Genomic DNA, 17,500 nt, shown 5'->3' on the forward strand with positions numbered 1-17,500 from the left:
TAGTCCTATTGTGTAGCGGGATAGCCAACCGCGTGAGATGAATTTGTGTTCTGTTTTTTTCTGAGTGTTTATTATCAATGTGGATCATTTTTTTTTCATTTATATATTGTGCAGAGTGAATGTTTAATTTTGTGTTAAAACTAAGTGAAGTGAAATTTACGAAAATCTAGGAGAATCCGTGGTACACTAAACCATGTGTTAAATTCCAGTGAGGCTTAATTCCCGTGTTGGTAACGGTAAGCGCACGTGGCATTCATTTTTTCAATTTTTCCTTTTGACAAGTAAGGGTATGTAATTTCTTTTTATTACTTTCTCGTGGGATATTATTTTTATGTACATTTTTTTGAAGGGGATAATTTTCGTTAGACTGTGTAATATGGTTAACCTAAAGATAAAGGATTTATGATATCACATTCAACTTAATTTTTTCAGTCAGGGTATAGGATCATTTAGATAAAATATTTGGAGGTGTAATTTTTTAAACTCATTTTGTTTTTATTGAAGGGAAAGTATGTAAAGGGGCTGATGTTTTAACGAAGCATTAAGCAATCTCAGTGTCATTGTCTGTTTTATTTTAATTTGTTATACTTTAAGTATAAATACAAACTTGCTTTAAAGTCACAGAGTTGCAAGTGGTGGTGTTGCAAGAACGCACCCACACATTTTTACAAATCAATTTTTTTTCCTTAAGACTAGCATAGGAAGGTCACACGTCGTGGAGATTCCATTTTTTTTTTATTAAGACTAGCATAGGAGGGTCACACATCGTGGAGACTCCATTTTTTTCCTTAAGACTAGCATAGGAGGGTCACACATCGTGGAGATTCCATTTTTTTTCCTTAAGACTAGCATAGGAGGGTCACACATCGTGGAGATTCCATTTTTTTTCCTTAAGACTAGCATAGGAGGGTCACACATCGTAGAGATTCCATTTTTTTCCCTTAAGACTAGCATAGGAGGGTCATACATCGTGGAGATAACATTTTTTTTTCCTTAAGACTAGCATAGGAGGGTCACACATCGTGGAGATTCCATTTTTTTTCCTTAAGACTAGCATAGGAGGGTCACACATCGTGGAGATTCCATTTTTTTTCCTTAAGACTAGCATAGGAGGATCACACATCGTGGAGATTCCATTTTTTTTTCCTTAAGACTAGCATAGGAGGGTCACACATCGTGGAGATTCCATTTTTTTTTCCTGACTAGCCTAGAGGGTCACCTACTGTATAGTTGTGATTCCAGCTTGTTTTGTCTAGCATAGAGGTCCACCCATAAAATTAGCAAAATGACTGCTGCGGAAATTCAGGACTTTGTGGCCCTTGCAGAGCGACAAGGTTACGAAGGAGAGGCATTGCAAGGCTATGTGCGGGAGCTTGTGAATGAGGTCAATGCCCGGAGGAAAGCCGAGCAGGAAGAGTTTGAGAAGGAGAGAGAGCGAGAGCATGAATTGAAGATGCGGGAACAGGATATCCAGCTAGCACGGCTAAACAGCCCTCACCCCAACGGCACTCAAAATGGCCAAAGCTTCCCCTCCATGCCTGTCCACACACTCATTCCTCAGTGGGACGACAAGGATCCTGTGAGGTGGCTAAATGAGGTGGAGTCCGTGTTTAAGACGTGTGCCGTAGCGGAGGATATGAAGGCCCTACTACTGTCAAAGCATATGGCGGGGAAAGGGAAGAATGCTCATGCTGCGCTCCCTGCCGATAAACAGGGTAATTTTGAGGCCGTCAGGAAGGCCTTGATTGAGGCCTATAAACTAAGTCCTGAAAATTGGCGCCGTCAGTGGCGTAGGCTCACCAAGTCCCCCACGACATCTTGGTCTGATTGGGGTTCTCAGAAGGATAGGCTCAATACCCTTTGGGTCGAGGCTGCAAAGTGCACTTCTTACGACAACCTCCTAGAGCTCTTCAAAATTGAGGACTTCCACAGGAACGCCCCACCGGCGCTCTCAATTTACATATCTGAGAAAAATCCAGCCACGTTTAGAGCATGCTGCGAGTATGCTGATGAGTACGAGCTAGTCCGGTTCAACTCGGGGCCCCCCAGCTCAGTCCCATCGGGTAAGTCTAAGCCCCGGCAAAATCCGATCTCCCCTACCAAGTGTGGCCATTGCGGGAGATCTAACCACTTGGAAGCCAACTGTCGGCTGAAGCTATCCGGTCAGTCAACTGAGTCCACGAAGCAGACGAATAAGCCCAAGGTTAAGGTGGCGAAGCCGAACTATGCCAGTGCATACTGCGAGGTATGTAAGTGCTACGGACACACAAAGAACTACTCACTATGTCCCAGCAAATCCTAAGCCTCTTCTCCAGCTGCCCTCTCAATCTCTATCCGTGAAGCTCCCAAAAGACAGCCCGCTGTTGGGGAGATCACAGTAGCTCTGCCTGAAGGAGACGGCTCTCCGCAGTCGGTCAGAGCATTACAGGATACCGGTGCAGACGTTTCACTAATCTTATGGCACCAGTTGCCTATCGGTGCCAAAGTTCAGCAGGACAATCGCATGACAGTCCGTTGGATCGAAGGAGTCACTAAGGATCTTCCTACTGTGGAGTTGAGAGTGACCACGCCCCAGCTCAGCAAAAGGTGCAGGTTAGGGGTAGTGAGCGATCTCGGACATGAGGGCTATGACTTGCTCTTGGGACAAGACCTCCTAAGAGGCATACAGCGTGTGCCCCTCAGGTGCATGAAAGCAGTTGAGCCGGAGCCCGAGACTGAGAATGCCCCTCCTGAAGAAGACAAATGGCTAGCTGACATTGACCTTGGAGAAGTACCTTGGCTAAGTGAGGTGGCGCGAGAGCCCTCCTCCTATAGCAATGAGTCTGAGCCTCGTACCCCGGAAACCTATTCGGAAGGAGCGGTACTGCTCACCACCACAGGGAATGAAGCTAACCCAAATACTAGCCCAGGGGTCTCGGGGGAGTCTGAGGGAGAAGCGTCCATTTCCCCAGAGGACCTCGGGAGTCGGAAGGAGCTTATCCAATCTCAGTTGTTGGACGAGACGCTGAAAACCTACAGGGAAGCTGCTTACTCAGACGAAGCAGAGATGACTAACCTCTCAAAGGAGAATTTCCTGCTGAAGGAAGGGGTGCTCTTCAGAGTCACCCGAGGCCCTCACGATCCTGCAGAAGCCCTTTGCCGGCAAGTAGTTGTTCCCCGTAATCTCCGCTTGGCGGTGCTACGTATGGCTCATGAGGGATTGGGAGGACACTTTGGTGTGAAACGCACTACCCACCTGATCCAGCCTCATTTCTTCTGGCCGGGATTGCAGAAGAGTGTTAAGGCTTTCGTAGCTTCCTGCCATCCGTGCCAAGTTGCCGGTAACCCAAACCAGGTGGTGCCGCGGGCTCCTCTCCAACCCATTCCATCTGCAGGTATCCCCTTTCATGATGTACTAGTGGATTATGTGGGTCCCCTGCCCCGTAGTAAGCGTGGAAATCGTTTCTTATTAACCATGATTGATCGGTTCACGCGCTACCTTGAAGCTGTACCGACCAGGTGCGCCAATGCCAGTCATGCTGTCAGGGGCCTGACACAATTTTTTTGTAGGTTTGGGTTCCCAGCCACAGTCCAGTCGGATAAGAGCTCTCACTTCATGGCAAGAGAGTTTAAGGCAGCAATGGAGTACCATGGTGTCCACCACCAGACCTCTACGGCATATCACCCAGAGAGCCAAGGACTCGTGGAGCGCTCCCACCAAACACTAAAAACAGTCTTGACGAAGTTAGGGGAGGCTGGCTCTTCGGATTGGGAGGAGAACTTGCCTTACGCTCTGTTCGCCCTCCGCCAAGCACGCTCAGAAACCACAGGATACAGCCCTTTTGAGTTGTTGTACGCTCACTCCACACGTGGGCCACTTGACATACTCTATGAAGCTTGGGAGGACTCCTCCAAGGCCTCCTGGGTGGAAGAGCTGCCAGATATACAGGCTAAGATACGAACTGCCTGGGAAATTGCCAAGGCTTCCGAGGCGAAGGTACAGGGCATCACAAAAGGTCACGTAGATCGTAAAGCCCAGGATCGAAGTTTTGAGGTGGGAGACCAAGTTCTGGTTCTCCGCCCAGGAGAACAGAGACCGTTAAGCACAAAATTTACGGGCCCCCACAAGATTCTTGGGAAGAAGGGTAAATTAAATTACCTAGTGGATTGTGGCATAAGGCGAGCCAAGTGGCTCCATATCAACCTGCTTAAGCCCTATCAACAAAGGGCCAATGTGGTGGGTACTGTTACCCAGGTCCACTCACTCGAGAGCAACTCCGAGGTCCTGGCCAACTTTAAGCTGGTCACCCCTGTGTTGGACACTGTTAAGAGGGATATTGTCAAGAACCTCCTGCTACAGCACCCACAGGTAGTGCGAGACACACTGGGTCACACCCAACTACTAGAACACAAGATTGACTTGGTCCCAGGAACGTGTCCGATCTGCCAGAATTATTATCGGTTAAACCCCCAACGGGCTGAAAGGGTGTCGGAACAGATAAAATTGCAGCTCAGCTTAGGTCTCATTGAGGAAAGTGAAAGTCCATGGGCATCACCGGTGGTCCTAGTGCCAAAAGAGGGAGGGGGGGATAGGCTATGTATAGATTTCCGCAAATTGAATGCGGTGACAAAACCTGAGTCCTACCCACTCCCTCGCATCGAGGATTGCTTGGAGAGCTTAGGTGAATCACCTTATCTAAGTAAGATTGACCTAGAAAAGGGCTACTGGCAGGTACCACTGGCAGAGGAGTCGCGGCCACTGACCGCATTCATAACCCGAGATGGACTTTACCAGTGTCGAGTAATGCCTTTTGGTCTTAGGAACGCACCCAGCTGCTTCCGGAGACTCATGAACAAGGTACTAGCGGGAATTTCCAACTGTGTGGTCTACCTAGATGACATCGTCATTTTCTCCAAGGCCTGGGAAGAACACCTCCAAACCCTTGGGAAGGTGCTGAGGGCCCTCCAAAAGGCAAATTTGGTCATCAACCTCAAAAAAATGCACGTTTGGCGGGACTGAGATTACCTACCTGGGCCACCAAGTAGGAAGGGGCAAAATAATGCCCAAAGATGCAAATATCCGTGCAATACAAGAGATGCCCTACCCTAGGACTAAGAAGGAAGCCCAACGATTCCTGGGGATGGTACAGTACTTCCGGAGGTTTGTGCCCAACTTTTCTCAGGTAGCCGCTCCCATCACAGACTTGTTCAAAGGAAAAAAGCTGTTCTGCTGTACGGATGAATGCCGGGCGGCCTATGACCACCTAAAAGACATTTTAATGAGCCGTCCCGTGCTCCGTGCACCAGATTACACTAAACCTTTCGCTCTCGCTGTGGATGCCAGTGACATAGGGGTGGGAGCTGTCCTCCTGCAGGAGGAAGATCAAGTCCGACACCCTATTGCATACTTCTCAAAGAAACTGAACCCTGCTCAAACTAGGTACAGTACTATTGAGAAGGAGCTCTTAGGCATGGTCTTGTCACTGAAGCATTTCGAATCATATCATGCTGACCATGAGTTCCCACTCACAGTCCTCACGGACCATAACCCTCTGACTTACTTGACGCAGTTCCGAAATAAGAATAAGAGACTCATGAGGTGGTGCATGGACCTCCAAGACTACAATTGGAAGGTCGAGCACATAAGAGGCACAGATAATAAAATAGCAGATGTCCTCTCCAGGCATTAGTGCTCAGGGCACAGTGCCATAACCATAGCCTGTAGTCATAGTAAGTAGGTAAATTTAGTTTGTATGAAAAAATATTCATTGGCCTTGGTGTCTCCCCAGGTAGAGAGACTTGAGGAGCCATCTTGGCATCATTATTTGTATTTAATTCATTTTCATGTATTTATTTTATCCTTTTTTGCATATATGCCAATTTTCTTTAATTTTATGCCTACCACTGCACTAGGTCACTTAACTTTAACCATCTTTTACATTTTAATTTTCAATTTTGCATTTTTTAATTTTTTCAGTTGCTGCCTCACAGTCAGCATACTTATTTCTATGTGGCACTTAAAGTTAATTTACAGTCAAAATACCGTAAAATGATGACCCTAGTTGCAGCTTAGATATTTATTCATTATCGGTGTGAGACTCACTGAGGGAGGAATCATTAAGGCTAGTGTCTTCAGACCTTGCTTGCAGAGTTCTTGTCCTGTTTTAGGACAAAATCTCTGCTAAAATGGGGGGCTGTTAGTAATGGCGGTCATTACGCCACCCTTTTTTTCAAATAACATAAGACCCCGCCAGCAAGCATGGGTCGAAATGCCACGAGTTTTGGGACCCTACCCAGAGTCTCACCCCCCCTCCCACCATCCTATACCAGTCTACTCCCCCTGAGATCTCAATTTCAGCTACCTTCTACGAGACACGTGACCAAGCCTGACCAATAGGACACCGGTCAGGCCAATCCCCCCTACCCGCCCCCCTCAATTGGGGGTCAAGTGGGGTTGATCTACCCAGGGAAAACTGGAGATCCTTCTTCGTGAGTCAGCATCCATAAGGAGAACATCTCCTCTTCTTCACTCAACCTCCTTGAGGGAAACAACATCGCTCTTCACCCTCAAGACATCAGGGAGGCAGGACCTCTGTCTACTTCTTTCCACAAGGGAAGGAAATCAGAGTCCTTTTTACTAAAGGTAAGGTACCTGATTTTGAGATTCTCAATATCCTTACCTAACCTCCCGTCCCTTCCTTATCAAACCCCATTTTTCCTTATCCTCTAAAGAAAATCCTACCCACTGAACCTTTTATCCTATCCCCTATACCCAGACCACGTGTGCCATTTAGTCCTAGTTTTAATTAATTCACCCTGTGACAGTGTTGATTACCATGTGTAACGTTTAAATCCCTAAGCTTTGCATTTTCATTTAATTTGCTTAAAGGTTTTAACCACACGACTTCATCGTGTTCCCAGCCGGTAGAAGTAAGTGTGCTGTTAATAATTCAATTCATTCCCCTTTCCAGGGAACGTTGTTTGCTGTGCTGTCGTTTCATCCACGGCCAACCAAACTCCATCTGAAGCTCCTCGTGGCATAAATTAAAATAGTTAACTGTTGTGCTCCCCTTTCTTTTATTAATTCTTATTTAAGTGTTATTGTAAATATATAATTTTGTCAGTATTCCTTGTATCATTGCTGACTGGCGACCTACCATTATTATTTGTTTTGTTATGGCTCTTGAGTCCCTTAAGCAAGGCCGGACTCGAACCAGTGGCCCGTAACAATATATATATACATATATATATGTATATATATATATATATATATATATATATATATATATATATATATATATATATATATTTATATATATATATACATATATATATATATATATATATATATATATATATATATATATATATATATATATATATATATATATATATATATATATATATATGTATATATATATATATATATATATATATATATATATATATATATATATATATATATATATATATATATATATATATATATATATATATATATTATGTTTATGCATACATAAACAAACATTTATATGCGTATATATATATATATATATATATATATATATATATATATATATATATATATATATATATATATATATATATATATTTGTAAATATCACCCACGAAATGCATTTAATACCGAATTCTATCTTAGGAATACATATCCACTTGGAATTCATTTCATGGTAACAGCTTCTGGCCGGGTGGTGATTCGAACCACCACCTGTACGGCTTGAAACTATGCTGGCAGGGACCCTACCGACTCAGCTATCAAGAGAGACTAAAAGTTTATGACAAGTCCCCCTACATATTCCTGTCGAATTCAGGATTCTGTTCATAGACTTGAAATAGACCCATCTCCACCATGATAGCTGAATCGTGAGTTTGCAACACGTGGTTATTTTTAATGAACATATATCACAAGCACACGTGATTTTAATTAATGTAAATATCACCCACGAAATGCATTTAATACCGAATTCTATCTTGGGAATACATATCCACTTGGAATTAATTTTATGGTAACAGCTTCTGGCCGGGTGGTGATTCGAACCACCACCTGTACGGCTTGAAACTATGCTGGCAGGGACCCTACCGACTCAGCTATCAAGAGAGACTAAAAGTTTATGACAAGTCCCCCTACATATTCCTGTCGAATTCAGGATTCTGTTCATAGACTTGAAATAGACCTATCTCCACCATGATAGCTGAATCGTGAGTTTGCAACACGTGGTTATTTTTAATGAACATATATCACAAGCACACGTGATTTTAATTAATGTAAATATCACCCACGAAATGCATTTAATACCGAATTCTATCTTGGGAATACATATCCACTTGGAATTCATTTTATGGTAACAGCTTTTGGCCGGGTGGTGAATCGAACCACCACCTGTATGGCTTGAAACTATGCTGGCAGGGACCCTACCGACTCAGCTATCAAGAGAGACTAAAAGTTTATGACAAGTCCCCCTACATATTCCTGTCGAATTCAGGATTCTGTTCATAGACTTGAAATAGACCCATCTCCACCATGAGAGCTGAATCGTGAGTTTGCAACACGTGGTTATTTTTAATGAACATATATCACAAGCACACGTGATTTTAATTAATGTAAATATCACCCACGAAATGCATTTAATACCGAATTCTATCTTGGGAATACATATCCACTTGGAATTCATTTTATGGTAACAGCTTCTGGCCGGGTGGTGATTCGAACCACCACCTGTACGGCTTGAAACTATGCTGGCAGGGACCCTACCGACTCAGCTATCAAGAGAGACTAAAAGTTTATGACAAGTCCCCCTACATATTCCTGTCGAATTCAGGATTCTGTTCATAGACTTGAAATAGACAGGGTCCCTGCCAGCATAGTTTCAAGCCGTACAGGTGGTGGTTCGAATCACCACCCGGCCAGAAGCTGTTACCATAAAATGAATTCCAAGTGGATATGTATTCCCAAGATAGAATTCGGTATTAAATGCATTTCGTGGGTGATATTTACATTAATTAAAATCACGTGTGCTTTTGATATATGTTCATTAAAAATAACCACGTGTTGCAAACTCACGATTCAGCTATCATGGTGGAGATGGGTCTATTTCAAGTCTATGAACAGAATCCTGAATTCGACAGGAATATGTAGGGGGACTTGTCATAAACTTTCAGTCTCTCTTGATAGCTGAGTCGGTAGGGTCCCTGCCAGCATAGTTTCAAGCCGTACAGGTGGTGGTTCGAATCACCACCCGGCTAGAAGCTGTTACCATAAAATGAATTCCAAGTGGATATGTATTCCCAAGATAGAATTCGGTATTAAATGCATTTCGTGGGTGATATTTACATTAATTAAAATCACGTGTGCTTGTGATATATGTTCATTAAAAATAACCACGTGTTGCAAACTCACGATTCAGCTATCATGGTGGAGATGGGTCTATTTCAAGTCTATGAACAGAATCCTGAATTCGACAGGAATAAGTAGGGGGACTTGTCATAAACTTTTAGTCTCTCTTGATAGCTGAGTCGGTAGGGTCCCTGCCAGCATAGTTTCAAGCCGTACAGGTGGTGGTTCGAATCACCACCCGGCCAGAAGCTGTTACCATAAAATGAATTCCAAGTGGATATGTATTCCCAAGATAGAATTCGGTATTAAATGCATTTCGTGGGTGATATTTACATTAATTAAAATCACGTGTGCTTGTGATATATGTTCATTAAAAATAACCACGTGTTGCAAACTCACGATTCAGCTATCATGGTGGAGATGGGTCTATTTCAAGGGTATGAACAGAATCCTGAATTCGACAGGAATATGTAGGGGGACTTGTCATAAACTTTTAGTCTCTCTTGATAGCTGAGTCGGTAGGGTCTCTGCCAGCATAGTTTCAAGCCGTACAGGTGGTGGTTCGAATCACCACCCGGCCAGAAGCTGTTACCATAAAATGAATTCCAAGTGGATATGTATTCCCAAGATAGAATTCGGTATTAAATGCATTTCGTGGGTGATATTTACATTAATTAAAATCACGTGTGCTTGTGATATATGTTCATTAAAAATAACCACGTGTTGCAAACTCACGATTCAGCTATCATGGTGGAGATGGGTCTATTTCAAGTCTATGAACAGAATCCTGAATTCGACAGGAATATGTAGGGGGACTTGTCATAAACTTTTAGTCTCTCTTGATAGCTGAGTCGGTAGGGTCCCTGCCAGCATAGTTTCAAGCCGTACAGGTGGTGGTTCGAATCACCACCCGGCCAGAAGCTGTTACCATAAAATGAATTCCAAGTGGATATGTATTCCCAAGATAGAATTCGGTATTAAATGCATTTCGTGGGTGATATTTACATTAATTAAAATCACGTGTGCTTGTGATATATGTTCATTAAAAATAACCACGTGTTGCAAACTCACGATTCAGCTATCATGGTGGAGATGGGTCTATTTCAAGGGTATGAACAGAATCCTGAATTCGACATGAATATGTAGGGGGACTTGTCATAAACTTTTAGTCTCTCTTGATAGCTGAGTCGGTAGGGTCCCTGCCAGCATAGTTTCAAGCCCTACAGGTGGTTGTTCGAATCACCACCCGGCCAGAAGCTGTTACCATAAAATTAATTCCAAGTGGATATGTATTCCCAAGATAGAATTCGGTATTAAATGCATTTCGTGGGTGATATTTACATTAATTAAAATCACGTGTGCTTGTGATATATGTTCATTAAAAATAACCACGTGTTGTAAACTCACGATTCAGCTATCATGGTGGAGATGGGTCTATTTCAAGTCTATGAACAGAATCCTGAATTCGACAGGAATATGTAGGGGGACTTGTCATAAACTTTTAGTCTCTCTTGATAGCTGAGTCGGTAGGGTCCCTGCCAGCATAGTTTCAAGCCGTACAGGTGGTGGTTCGAATCACCACCCGGCCAGAAGCTGTTACCATAAAATGAATTCCAAGTGGATATGTATTCCCAAGATAGAATTCGGTATTAAATGCATTTCGTGGGTGATATTTACATTAATTAAAATCACGTGTGCTTGTGATATATGTTCATATATATATATATATATATATATATATATATATATATATATATATATATATATATATATATATATTTATATATATATATATATATATATATATATATATATATATATATATATATATATATATATATATATATATATATATATATATATATATATATATATATATATATATATATATATATATATATATATATATATATATATATATATATATATATATATATATATATACATATATATATATATATATATATATATATATATATATATATATATATATATATATATATATATAAATTCCCTATAAGTCAAAATCTACTGTCCTTTGTTTGTCTGTGTGTGCTTCTCCCCTAAATACTAATTCGTGTATCGTATCATAAAGATAAATGGCTTCACCAAAAACCGACCAACCCTCAAATATTTCATAGGGACTTCAGCATCTATTACACCATTCCGGATATTATAAAGACCAGTTACAGTTTATTTGTATAAAAGCAGAACTGATAAGAGTTAATGTAGTTTTGAGCGAGGATCTACAGAGGAGAAATATTAGGAATCGACATAGCATCAATATAGTATTTTTAATACCATTTTAGAATACAGTAGAATGTAGCCTATGGAATACAAAAGAAAACTTCTTGTGATTTATTGAAGATTATTTTCATGATTTTTCAATGAATGATCTCCAGTAACTTCAGGGATAATTTTCATAATATTTTAATTTTATTTAGTTTTTATTTATTCATTAGTGATAAATTTCGAAACTAATTAATTATGGATGCAGTACATAAAGACGCCAAAAGGTACGAAATGAGTATGTTTCTACTTGTAAGCAACCAGCTAACAATAAATTATCACTTGAATGTTCTATCTACTATCCTTTCATCATCGTTGATAAAGATATTATGATATTAAATACATGGAGGCAACTTCATCATCTGAGCAGAATATGGATATAAGCATATTCTTTTTTTATTCATTCTCAGCAAAAGAAAAGAATTTAACACTTCGCCACTGATTTCTTTCCTGGCAATATTATTTAGACTTTACAAACTTCAGTGTGTTATAAATCTCTCGGAGAAATCTAGCTTGGTGCAGAAGGAGGAGCGATATATCACAGTAGGTTTTGTCTCAGAGAGGAGGAAAAAAAAGACTCCGCCATCTATTTCTATCCCTAAGACAAACGACGCTCTAAGGCCATCTGCTTAGAGGAGTTGAAGAGTGACGCATAGTGAGCGTCACAAAGCCAATGGTTATAGATAAGGATTTCTGTAAGAGGAACCAAGTCTTTTAAAGAAGATAAAATGGTATTTTTGTGGTAATTTTAGAATTCCTTCACTAGAAAGGTTTTACTTATTGCATTGAATGAAGATATTTCGAAAAAAAACGTCACCTATGCAATAATATAACAATAACATAAGAACAATTCTTATGAACGCGTTAGAATTTGCATACATACACTATTGCCGTTTTTGGAAATGGGTGAGTTTACCAATAAGGTTATTTAAATGAATAAAATATAGCAATATTATATATAAACGTGTTTTTATTTATTGAATAAATCATTGTCATATGAATGTAATTTTTGTTTTTTTCTTTATTTTTCTAGAATCACAAATGAGAAAAAACTTTCATCTAAATTGAAACTAAACCATTCTGCTCTATAACACAAAAAAAAAGTAATAACATATCAAATCATATGCATATCATGACCATTTTCATATAAACTATTCAATGCTCATAACTATCTAGCATGAGTGAAACACTAACAATTATATTTGCATTAAATGAGTTCAAGACGATATCCACCTTATTGGATACATCAATCTTGAAAAGAATATTTTTAACAGTATGATAGGATGACGTCCAACAAGAGAAAATACTCGCTAATAGGCCTCATTTCGTACACATACATTATATATTCAACGACAAAACATGAGAGGTGTATTTTAAATGACTGCAGTGGTATAACATCGAAGAAAACATCTTCGTAATGACATTTTTCTATTTTTATTTTAATTCATATTTTCATATTCCACAATAGACGTTAAGATATTCAAAAAAGTATATTCATATTTCATCTACAGGAGGAAAAACGTATTTCCCGTTTAACATCCGTGGTGGGTAAAACCCCAGGTAATATATAAATAATATAATACAAAAATATATAAATATGTTGAGAAAAGAGGTGTCTTTTATAATATTTGATGATAAATTTACTCCAGATTATTAATAAATGGTAAATTATTAAAAACTAATGTATTCATGTTTTTTCCTGAGGATAAAAAAGAATTTCCATCACAATATCTGTGGTAGGTAAAAAACCAAGTCCTTTGGCAAAGAACCTGGCAATGTTTTACCAAGATCTGATAAACTCTCTCAAATGCCAGGCTGAAACAAAGGACGAGAATCATCTGCAGTTTATGACTACGAGACACTCGGAACGAGGACGCAGCTCTGCAAAGGTTCATGGTATTAAAATTGTAGATGATGATGGTAAAGATGCAGGAGACAGGCGCAAAGACGATAGAAAAGAAAATAGAATGATCAGGAGGGGAAATGTATTTATACACACATACACACATGCACACACACACACACACACACACACACACACATATATATATATATATATATATATATATATATATATATATGTATATATACATATAAAAAAATATATACATATATATATATATATATATATATATATATATATATATATATATATATATATATATATATATATGTATATATGTATATATATATATAGATATAGTTATAGATATATATATATATATATATATATATATATATATATATATATATATATATATATATATACATATATATATATATATATATATATATATATATATATATATATATATATATATATATATATGTATATATGTATATATATATAGATATAGTATATATATATATATATATATATATATATATATATATATGTATATATATATATATATATATATATATATATATATATATATATATATATACATATATATATATATATATATATATACAGTATATATATATATATATATATATATATATATATATATATATATATATATATATATATTTATATATATATATATATATATATATATATATATATATATATATATATACTGTATGTATATATATATGTATATACTGTGTATATTTATATATATATATGTATATATATATATATATGTATATATATATATATATATATATATATATATATATATATATATATATACTGTATATATATATATATATATATATATATATATATATATATATATATATATATATATGTATATATACACACATATATGTATATATGTGCATACATATATATATATATATATATATATATATATATATATATATATATATATATATATATATATTTATATATATATATAGATATATATATATATATATATATATATATATATATATATATATATATATGTATATATATGTATGTATACATATATGTATATATATATATATATATATATATATATATATATATATATATATATATATATATATATATATATATATATATATATATATATATATATATAACTCTATTAGTGAATGGATAGCTAAATTGAAAGACTGATAGATATACCCTATGAATACTCTTATAATGGAAGGTATCGATCTTGTTAAACCCTGTGGAAAAAATTAAAAAAAGGATGTCTAAAATAACTAAGATTCCAGTTCCTTTAAACTTGACGAACTAAGCTATAAAGTCACTTGCAAATGAAGGTTTTTCATAGACATAATTGCATTCAGTTCTTCAAGAAGAATTTTCATATGCCATTCTCTGGCGAAGCTTTACCATAAAAAGAATATTTCATTTGTATTTCATTCCAATTCAGTGTGGGAACTCTGCTAATGCCATTCTTGAATCTATATTGTATGCTTGTGTTTTCTCACTGGTGAAATGTGGAAAGAAGATAGAGTAAAATCTGGGAAAAGAGACCTCAAATTTCCAAACACGTATAACAAAGGTACTTTGAAATCCGATTAAAAGATTAGTGTTACAATTCAATGTCTGAAATAAAACTAGTTCTATAGAACTCTCTCTCTCTCTCTCTCTCTCTCTCTCTCTCTCTCTCTCTCTCTCTCTCTCTCTCTCTCTCTCTCTCTCTCTCTCTCTCTCCCTCTCTCTTTCCGTAAAAATTTACGTTTTCATTGCTCGATATCATATTTAAATATCTTAAGAAGTCAGTCACTCAATTTCAACGAAGAAAGAGAGAAAGGAAGAATCGAAAATGCCTAAAGTTCTAAATTTTTATTCATATTAATGAGATTTAATAATAGAATTGATATTCATGTATTCTTTGCCCGTTAGATATGAAAATGACGAGAAATATTTTATGGGCGCGTGATCATTTAAAGTCTATCTAAAACATGTAAAAAGAATATACATTTGGAACATGCGTAATTTTGAATGTGACTGATGACATTTTTTTTGGGGGGGGAGGGGGAATAATTTCATCATCATTCATTATTTCTTCAGTTGTCCACTTTCTTATAGTACTTTTTCTTTTATCTTCCAAAGAAAACTTCTTATTTCCTCAATTGCTCTTTCTCAAAATGATGTAGACACCTATATGATGCCAGTTAGTCATTTACAACAGTATATGTCATTTAATAATCTCGTATTAGTAAAAACCTTTTTATATAATAATGCTTTTCTAAGTTGATATCACGCATCCAACATTTTTCATATATACACTGGAAAAAAAACTATGAGAAAAGCCTTTCTTTATTACTGAAGGTAAAACAAATAATTGAGATCGTGAATTGCATAGGTACTGAAGGCCTTATCACTCAATGGCATTGAATAGTTATAATATAGGATAAATGTAATCAATATTGTTTATTCCTTTAGTCAGTTTAGTCTCTCTATTTTCTGAAATGACTCACGTTATCAGTCGCCAGGACAGACCCACGATCTAAGCATATATTATTCAGTCACGACTCGGTGGTATTTAACTACCGTTCTGAAACGCAATATTTAATTCAGCGTTACAATTCGACTCGTGAAAATTTTTTTTAATTTCTCTCCTCTGCGTATCACCTGGAACTCCCACCACCCGGAATTCCTGTCACCTGGAATTCCCGTCAGCTGGAATATTCGTAACTTAGGAAGCTTTGAAAATTCCCTTATCTGTCTCAGTTGAATTGGAGGTCTAGGGAAAGGAGAAAATGTCAGGATTTTGTGCTCTCCGAAATTTTGAATAAAATAGTTGGTACTTCTTATGAATAAGAGAATACAGTGGCTGCAGTTTTTTTTTTCCTTTTTTTTGTACAAAGAAGAAACAAAAAAAATATCAAGAAAAACATATCCACACAAACAGACAGACAGAACAGGAAAAAATAAAAAATAAAAAATAGTTTAAGAAAAAAAGAAATTTTTCATAGAATGTTAAATAGAGAAAAATGAAAGTTGGATGATAAATTTTGATTCTTGTTCAGAACATCTACACAAAGTAAGATTTTTAATAGTAGAAAGAATACATGTGCTTCTAGATTGTACTTTACTCTTAGAATACTCAGTGAATATAGATTAATTTAATTCAGCAGGCTTTTCTTTCTTTTTTTTTATTTTTTTATGGCATAACATCGGCCCGAAACTGATTTTTTTATTATGTATATCAGGTCTATCATTTCTCATTGCTTTCTCCCAACAAAATGTCTGAATAATAATGCATCCGATGACTGAAATGCTTGGTGAGGTCTCTCTCTCTCTCTTTCTCTCTCTCTCTCTCTCTCTCTCTCTCTCTCTCTCTCTCTCTCTCTCTGCCGTTTGGATGCATTTGCTGGTTGATTTTATTTCCAAACTGATAATATAGCTGTGGGAACAAACCCTCAATGAAAAATAATATCAAGATAAGACTTATCTTACCAAACATTCAGAATATTTATTGTTTTCCTACAGCTAAAGAGAAATTTGGAATACTACGCAAAAAACCTTTCATAACTTTGAGGATATTCATACTGAAGAAAATAAAACTTTCTAATGAAAAAAAACTACAGAATCCTTGTGATTGTAAAATTTTAGAATTCACTACGAGATCTGATGTGTAAAATGTAAATCTGAAGCAACGACCAAAAAATCTATTGGATTTTGAAAACACACGAAGACACTTGAACTTTTTTCATGTTGTTTCCTGAACGAAGAAGATCATGCTTTTTTTTCCAGGCTGATGTCTTTCGGTCATTTGGCTGTTGTTATGAGACTCATTTGTACTTTTGGATACGATATTTAGGTCTATTAACCCAAATAGAAAATAGGGGATCTTTTGAATAATGAATAGAATGATATTCTAGGAGGTTTTCAATTAAGGTTTCCAGGTTAAAATGATACTTATTAATTACCGATTTATAACTTTTAGATTCTCTCGTCACCTT

The sequence above is a fragment of the Palaemon carinicauda genome, chromosome 14 (genome assembly GCF_036898095.1).
Source record: "Palaemon carinicauda isolate YSFRI2023 chromosome 14, ASM3689809v2, whole genome shotgun sequence".
Lineage (NCBI taxonomy): Eukaryota > Metazoa > Arthropoda > Malacostraca > Decapoda > Palaemonidae > Palaemon > Palaemon carinicauda.